The 8,270-nt window shown below is 37.9% G+C and overlaps 1 non-coding gene across 1 annotated transcript; it reads left to right on the top strand.

Annotated features, from left to right (window-relative positions):
• Positions 1-4,012: 4,012 nt before the first annotated feature.
• Positions 4,013-4,119, top strand: LOC125158078 (U6 spliceosomal RNA). The gene has a single exon (XR_007149186.1). It is a non-coding gene; the product is annotated as a U6 spliceosomal RNA (small nuclear RNA).
• The last annotated feature ends 4,151 nt before the right edge of the window (positions 4,120-8,270 follow it).

Genomic DNA, 8,270 nt, shown 5'->3' with positions numbered 1-8,270 from the left:
TGTCTAGAGAGATAGGCAGGAACTAGAAAATGTAGGACTTCAGGTCCTATGCTAAGTTGTTTGGACTTTATCCTGACACACATGGCAGTCAATTGTATTTAAATATTTAAGGGGAGTGTCACAATTTATTTTGTATGTTTACAAAGATACTCTACAAAATTACATGGAGGGGGCGCCGGGGTGGCTCAGTCGGTTGAACAACTGACTTCAGCTCAGGTCCTGATCTCACAGTCTGTGAATTTAAGCCCTGTGTTGGTCTCTGTGCTGACAACTCAGAACCTGGAGCCTGCTTTGGAGTCTGTGCCTCCCTCTCTCTCTGCCCCCTCCCTTGCTCCCTCTCTCTCTCTCAAAAATATATAAACATAAAAAAATATTTAAAAATAAATAAAATAAAAATTATGTGGAGAAATAAACTGGAGAGAGATAATCCTGGGCAGGAAGAAAGCAGTGAATTCCATTTGGGGTATGTTGTATTGAGTTACCTGTGAAACCTAACTTTTTCCTCACCATTCCACAACCTCATAAGTCAGTTGATTGAACCTCTCTGTTCAAACTGAAGTTCTTCCTGGATTCAATAACTCACCTAATGAACTGAAAATTAACTATTAATAATCACAGATTATTAATAACAGATTAAAAATAACAGATATTAAAACAAAATTAGATAAATCAAATAGTCTAGCCTCCTTATTTTACAAATAAGTGTTATTTAACTATAAAACATTTTATGTAAACCTCAGGGTAATCACAAAGAAAAAAACCTGTAGTAGACTCGCAAAAGGTAAAGAGAAAGAAATCAAAGCATGCCACTAAAAATAAGTAAGTAAATAAATGAATAAAATCACAAAGGAAGACAGCAAAAGAGAGAAAGAGAACAAAAAAAACTACAAAATAGTCAGAAAACAATGAACAAAATAGTAATAGTAAATCCTTGCCTATTAGTAATTATTTTAAATGTAAATGGATTGAACTCTCCAAACAAAAGACTTAGAATGACTGAATGAATTTAAAAAATCTAAGTTCTGCACACAAGACACCCAGATTAGCATTAAGGACACACATAGGCTGAAAGTGAAGGGATGGAAAAAGATATTCCACGTAGTGGTGATCAAAACAGAGCAGGAGTAGCTATACATAAATCAGACAAAATAGACATCAAATAAAAGATTGTCACAAGAGACAAAGTCATATATATACAATGGTAAAGGAGTCATTTCATCAAAAGTGTACAGCAAATGTAATACCTATCTATCTGTCATCTACACACACACACACACACACGCACCTCAGATGTCAAAAACCATGTATATAAAAAGCCGATATTAACATAACTGAAAGGAAAAATAGCAAGACATTAATAGCTGGGGACTTCAATACACCATTTAATCAATAGATAGATCATCTAGAGATAAAATCAGTAAGGAAAGAGCAGACTTGAACAACACTGTAGACCAAATGGACATAAAAAAGACATATAGGAAGTTTTTTAAACATCAGCAGAATACACTTTTCTCAAATACCCAAGGAACATTCTCTAGGACACATCACATGTTAGTCACAAAATAAGCCTTACAAATTTAAGAATATTGAAATAATATCACACACCTTTTCCAACCAAAATGCAATGAAATTAGATATCAATAGCTGAAAGAAAATTGGAAAATTTACAAATGTTTGGAAATTGACAAACATACTCCTGAACACCAGAGTGTCAAAGAAGAAATAAAAAAGGAGAAGTGGGGTGCCTGGCCGGCTTAGTTGGTTAAGCATCTGACTCTTGATTTTAGCTCAGATCATGATTTCAATTTCATGGGATCAAACCATGCATCTGGCTCTCTGCGCTGATGGTGTAAGCCTGCTTGGGATTCTTTCTTAACCCCTCCCCCTCTAAATTAATTAATTAATTAATTAAACAATTTTTTTTAAAGGAGAGAGGGAATAAGATGGTGGCATTGTAGGAGGGCCCCAGGCTTGCCTCATTCCTTGAACACAGCTAGGTAACTATAAAATCATTCTGAATAGTCAAGAAATCATACTGAGGACTGATAGAACCACACAATAAGAGGGAGAGAAGAAGCCAGTTAGAGGAAGGTAGTAAGTGCAGAGATGTGGTTTGGAGGAGAAACAGATCACAGGTGCTTCAGAGGGGAGGGACCCCTGGTTGTGGAGAAAGGTGAGAGAGAAAAAGAAAAGTGCACAGGTGATTTCATGAGAACACGTACTCAAAGCCAGTGGCTAGGAAAATGAGATGGGCTGATTTTCAGGAGTTTTTGCAACCAGTAAGGCTCAAAGACTGGAGTTTTATAGGTCCACAGCATGGCTGGTATATAGCCGTATGGTGTGCTGCCCTACTCCTTGGGAGAAGGCAGGCATGTAACCCAGGGGCAGAAGGCACGTTTTGAGGACTGCCTAAGATGCACGGGGAAAGACTGTTCTCTATTCTTGGAGCACATCTGTGAGACATGGCATTGCGTCTCTGTGGACAAAAGAGCTGGTAGGAACCATATTGTTCCCATGCCCTTCAGCATAAGCACAGAGACACTTATTGAGCTTATCCTGGACACTGGCCTGCTTTGCTCCAAATCCCATGCCCCTGTGCTCTGACATGACTGACCTTCTGGGTCAAAGCTGCATCAGTCACGGTGAAATGAAACCTTTTCCCAGAGGACTAACACAGGTATTCGTTACAGAAGGTCCCGGAAGTTTGCAATTTTAAAAGTCAGCAGGCCTGACTAGGGTAGAGACCAAGGTGTGCTGTGCTGCTTCAGACAGGCAAGTGAACCAGAGACAGTGTGAAATCAGCAATCTGAAAAATGCCTGTAACACACAGGAGAAATTATTTGCTCCTCTGAAAGTGCTTCCTGAGAGCAACAAGCACAGAGTCCCCTCTCCAGGGACAAAGAAGCAGGCTGGTGCAATTTCCCTCTCCTGCCGCTCAGAATAAACCAACTTCAGTAAACAGCACAGTGCCAACATTGTCTGGCTAACCTGCTTACACCGAATCTGGATGCCCTGTGTTCTGCTGGTACTGCTTTTCTCAGGCAGGTATGCCTTAGGATCAGCTCAGCAGGCTCTTCCCCCAGAATACCAAAGACAAAATTAAAAAAAATAAATAAAACAACCCACAAGCACTTATGTCTACTATCCATAGCATTCTGCAAAGCTTCAGTTCTAGTGGAAATAGCATTAGGTATCTTTTAACAAACAGACCAGACCATACATAGTTGAAGCTGGACACACTCTGGCCAAGGTCCAAACACTGCTCACTGAAAGCAAGGAGAAACTCTGCAGCTGACTGACCTGAGGAATAGAGCAGCCAAAACACAGCAGCAGAGTTCATGAAGTACACATCAGAGACACTTCGTGAGCACCAGTCCTGGACATTATATGACCTCTTCTTTATAAAGTCATTACTGTCAGTAACAGGAAACAAATAGTTTTTCCTAACACAGAAAAGAAGACATAGTCTTAGACAAAATGCCAAGATGGAGGAACTCATCCCAAAAGAAAGAAAAAGAAAATATCACAGCCAGGGATCTAATATAAACAGATATAATAATATGCCTGATCTAGAATTTAAAGCAACAATCATAAGGATACTAGCTGGACTTCGGGAGAGCATGGACAGCATCAGAGAGGCCCTTACCATAGAGATAAGAGCTAAGAAACAAACAGGCCAAAATGGAAAATGCAATAACAGATTTGAAAATGACTGGATGGAATTACCACAAGAATGGAAGAAGAGGAATGAATAAGTGATATAGAAGATGGAATTATGGAAAATAATGAAGCTGAACAAAAGAGGGAAAGAAAAATCTTGGATCAATAAAATAGAATTAGGGAACTCAATGACTCCAAGAAACATAATAACATTTGCATCATAGGGGTCCCAGGGGAAGAAGAGAGGAAAAGGGGGAAGAAAATTTATTTCAAGAAACAATAATAGAAAACTTCCCTAATCTGTGGAAGGAAACAGATATACAGGTCCAGGGACACAGAGAACTCAAAAGCTGTGCTTGCTTCAGCAGCACGTATACTAAAATTGGAATGATACAGAGAAGATTAGCATGGCCCCTGTGCAAGGATGACATGCAAATTCGTGAAGTGTTCCATATTTGTAGCAAGATGTCTGAACCAGAATTTAGAATCATGGTAATAAGAATACTAGCTTGAGTCGAAAATAGATTAGAATCCCTTTCTGCACAGATAAAAGAAGTAAAAAATAGCCAGAATGAAATTAAAAATCCTATAACTGAGCTGCAATCACGGATGGTGCAGTGGCGTCAAGGATAGACAAGGCAGAACAGAGAATCAGCAATGTAGAGGACAAACTTATAGAGAATAATGAAGAAGAAAAAAAGAGGGAGATTAAGGAAAAAGAGCACTATTTAAGAATTAGAGAAATCAGAGACTCATTAAAAAGGAACAACATCAGAATCATAGGGATCCCAGAAGAGGAAGAGAGAGAAATATGTGTAGAAGGGTTATGTGAGCAAATCATAGCAGAAAACTTTCCTAACCTGGAGAAAGACACAGACATCAAAATCCAGGAATCACAGAGGACCCCCATTAGATTCAATAAAAACCGACCATCAACAAGGCATATCATAGTCAAATTCACAAAATACTCAGGCAAGGAGAGAATCATGAAAGCAACAAGGGAAAAAAGTCCCTAACCTACAAGGGAAGACAGATCAGGTTTGCAGCAGAACTATCCACAGAAACTTGGCAGGCCAGAAAGGAGTGGCAAGATATATTCAGTGTGCTGAATCAGAAAAATATGCAGCCAAGAATTCTTTATCCAGCAAGGCTGTCATTCAAAATAGAAGGAGAGATAAAAATGTTTCCCAGACAAACAAAAATTAAAGGAGTTTGTGACCATTAAACCAGCCCTGCAAGAAATTTAAGGGGGACTCTCTGAGGGGTGAAAAGAAGGAAAACAAAAACAAAAACAAAAAGACCAAAAGACCAAAAGCAACAAAGGATTAGAAAGTACCAGAGAACACCACCAGAAATTCCAACTCTACAAGCATCATAATGACAATAAATTCATATTTTTCACTACTCACTATAAATGTCAATGGGCTCAATGCTCCAATAAAAAGACATAGGGTAACAGAATGGATAAGAAAACAAGATCCATCTATATGCTGTGTAAAAGAGACCCCTTTAGACCTAAAGACACCTACAGATTGAAAGTAAGGGGATGGAGAACAATCTATCATGCTAATAGTCAACAAAAGAAAGCTGGAGTAGCCATAATTATATCAGACAATCTAGACTTTAAAATAAAGATGTATCAAGAGATCCAGAAGGGCATTATATGATAATCAAGGGGTCTATAGACCAAGATCTAACAATTGTAAACATTTACCTGCCAAATGTGGTAGCACCCAAACATATAAATCAATTAATCACAAACATAAAGAAACTCATCAATAGTAATACCATAATAGTAGGAGACTTCAACACCCCACTCACAGCAATGTACAGATCATCTAAGCAAAAAATCAACCAGGAAATAATGGCTTTCAATGACACACTGGACCAGATGCACTTAACAGATATATTCAGAACATTTCATCCTTAAAGAGCAGAATATGCATTCTTCTCCAGTGCACATGGAACGTTCTCCAGAATAGACTATATACTGGGACACAAATCAGCCCTAAGTAAGTACAAAATTATTGAGATCATACCGTGGATATTTTCAGACCACAATGCTGTGAAACTCGAAATCAACCACGAGAAAAGATTTGGAAAGGTAGCAAATACTTGGAGACTCAAGAACATCCTACTAAAGAATGAATGGGCTAACCAAGAAGTTAAAGAGGAAATTAAAAAGTATATGGAAGTCAATGAAAATGATAACATCACAACCCAAAACCTCTGGGACTCAGCAAAGGCGGTCATAAGAGGAAAGTGTATAGCAATCCAGGCCTTCCTAAAGAAGGAAGAAAGATCTCAGATACACAACCTAAACTTCCCCCTTAAGGAGCTGGCAAAAGGACAGCAAATAAAACCCAAAACCAGCAGAAGACAGGAAACAATAAATATTAGAGCAGAAATTAATGCTATCAAAACCAGAAAAAAACAGAACAGATCAATGAAACTGAAACCTGGTTCTTTGAAAGAATTAACAAAATTGATAAACCACTAGCCAGTTTGATCAAAAAGAAAAAGGAAAGGGACCAAATAAATAAAGAATGAAAAGGAGAGATCACAATCAACACAGCAGAAATAAAAACAATAAGAGAATATTATGAGCAATTCTATGCCAATAAATGGGTAATCTGGAAGAAACGGACAAATTCATGGAAACATATACACTACCAAAACTGAAACAGGAAGAAATAGAAAATTTGAACAGACCCATAACTAGTAAGGAAATCGAATTAGTAATCAAAAATCTGCCAAAAAACAAGAGTCCAGAGCCAGATGACTTTTCAGGGGAATTCTACCAAACATTTAAGGAAGAATTAACATGTATTCTCTTGAAACTGTTCCAAAAATTAGAAATGGAAGGAAAACTTCCAAACACTTTCTTTGAAGCCAGCATTGCCTTGATTCTAAAACCAGACAGAGACCACACTAAAAAGGAGAAGTATAGACCAAATTCCCTGATGAACATGGATGCAAAAATCCTCAGCAATATATTAGGCAACTGGATCCAACAATACATTTAAAAAATTATTCACAACAACCAAGCGGGATTTATACCTGGGATGCAGGGCTGGTTCAATACCTGCAAAACAATTAATGTGATTCATCACATCAATAAAAGAAAGGACAAGAACCATATGATCCTCTCAATAGATGCAGAGAAAGCATTTGACAAAATACAGCATCCTTTCTTGATAAAAACCCTCAAGAAAGTAGGGATAGATGGAGCATAACTCGAGATCATCAAAGCCATATATTAATGACCCAACGCTAATATCATCCTCAATGGGGAAAAACTGAGAGCTTTCCCCCTAAGGTCATAATAAGAATGATGTCCACTCTCACCACTGTTATTCAACATAGTATTGGAAGTCTTAGCCTCAGCATTCAGACAACACAAAGAAATAAAAGGCACCCAAATTGGCCAGGAGGAGGTCAAACTTTCACTCTTTGCAGATAACATGATACTCTATATGGAAAATTCAAAAGATTCCACCAAAAAAACTGCTAGAACTGATCCATGAATTCAGCAAAGTTACAGGATATAAAATCAATGCACAGAAATCAGTTGCATTCCTATATACCAACAATGCAGTGACAGAAAGAGAAATCAAGGAATCGATCCCATTTACAGTTGCACAAAAAACCATAAAATACCTAGGAATAAATCTATTCAAGGAGGTGAAAAATCTACACACTGAAAACTATAGACAGCTTATGAAAGAAATTGAAGAAGACACAAAAAAATGGAAAAAGTTTCCATGCTCCTGGATAGGAAGAATAAATATTGTTAAAATGTTGATAATACCCCAAACAATCTACATATTCAATGCAATCCCTATCAAAGTAACACCAGCATTCTTCGCAGAGCTAGAACAAATAATCCTTAAACTTGTATGGAACCAGAAATGACCCTAAATAGCCAAAGCAATCTTGAAAAAGAAAACCAAATCAGAAAACATCACAATCCCAGACTTCAAGCTATACTACAAAGTTGTAATCTTCAAGCCCGTATGGTACTGGCATAAGAACAGACACTCAGATCAATGGAACAGAATAGAGAACCCAGAAGTGGACCCAAAAACGTATGGCCAACGAATCTTTGACAAAGCTGGAAAGAATATCCAATGGAATAAAGAGATTCTCTTCAGCAAGTGGTGCTGGGAAAACTGGACAGAGACATGCAGAAGAATGAACCTGGACCACTTTCTTACACCATACACAAAAATAAACTCAAAATGGATGAAAGACCTCAATGAAAGACAGAAAGCCATCAAAATTCTCGAGAAGAAAGCAGGCAAAAACCACTTTGATCTTGGCTGCAGCAACTTATTACTCAACACGTCTCAGGAGGCAAGGGAAACAAAAGCAAAAATGAACTACTGGGACCTCATCAAAATACAAACCTTCTGCACAGCGAAGGAAACAAAACTAAAGGCAACCAACAGAATGGGAGAAGATATTTGCAAATGGCATATCAGATAAAGGGTTAGTATCCAAAATCTATAAAGAACTTATCAAACTCCACACCCAAAAAACAAAGAATCCAGTGAGGAAATGGGCAAAAGACATGAATAGACACTTCTCCAAGGAAGACATCCAGATGG

This window comes from Prionailurus viverrinus, chromosome X (assembly GCF_022837055.1).
Source record: "Prionailurus viverrinus isolate Anna chromosome X, UM_Priviv_1.0, whole genome shotgun sequence".
In the NCBI taxonomy this organism is placed as follows: Eukaryota; Metazoa; Chordata; class Mammalia; order Carnivora; family Felidae; genus Prionailurus; species Prionailurus viverrinus.
This window is presented reverse-complemented; position numbering and strand designations above follow the sequence as displayed.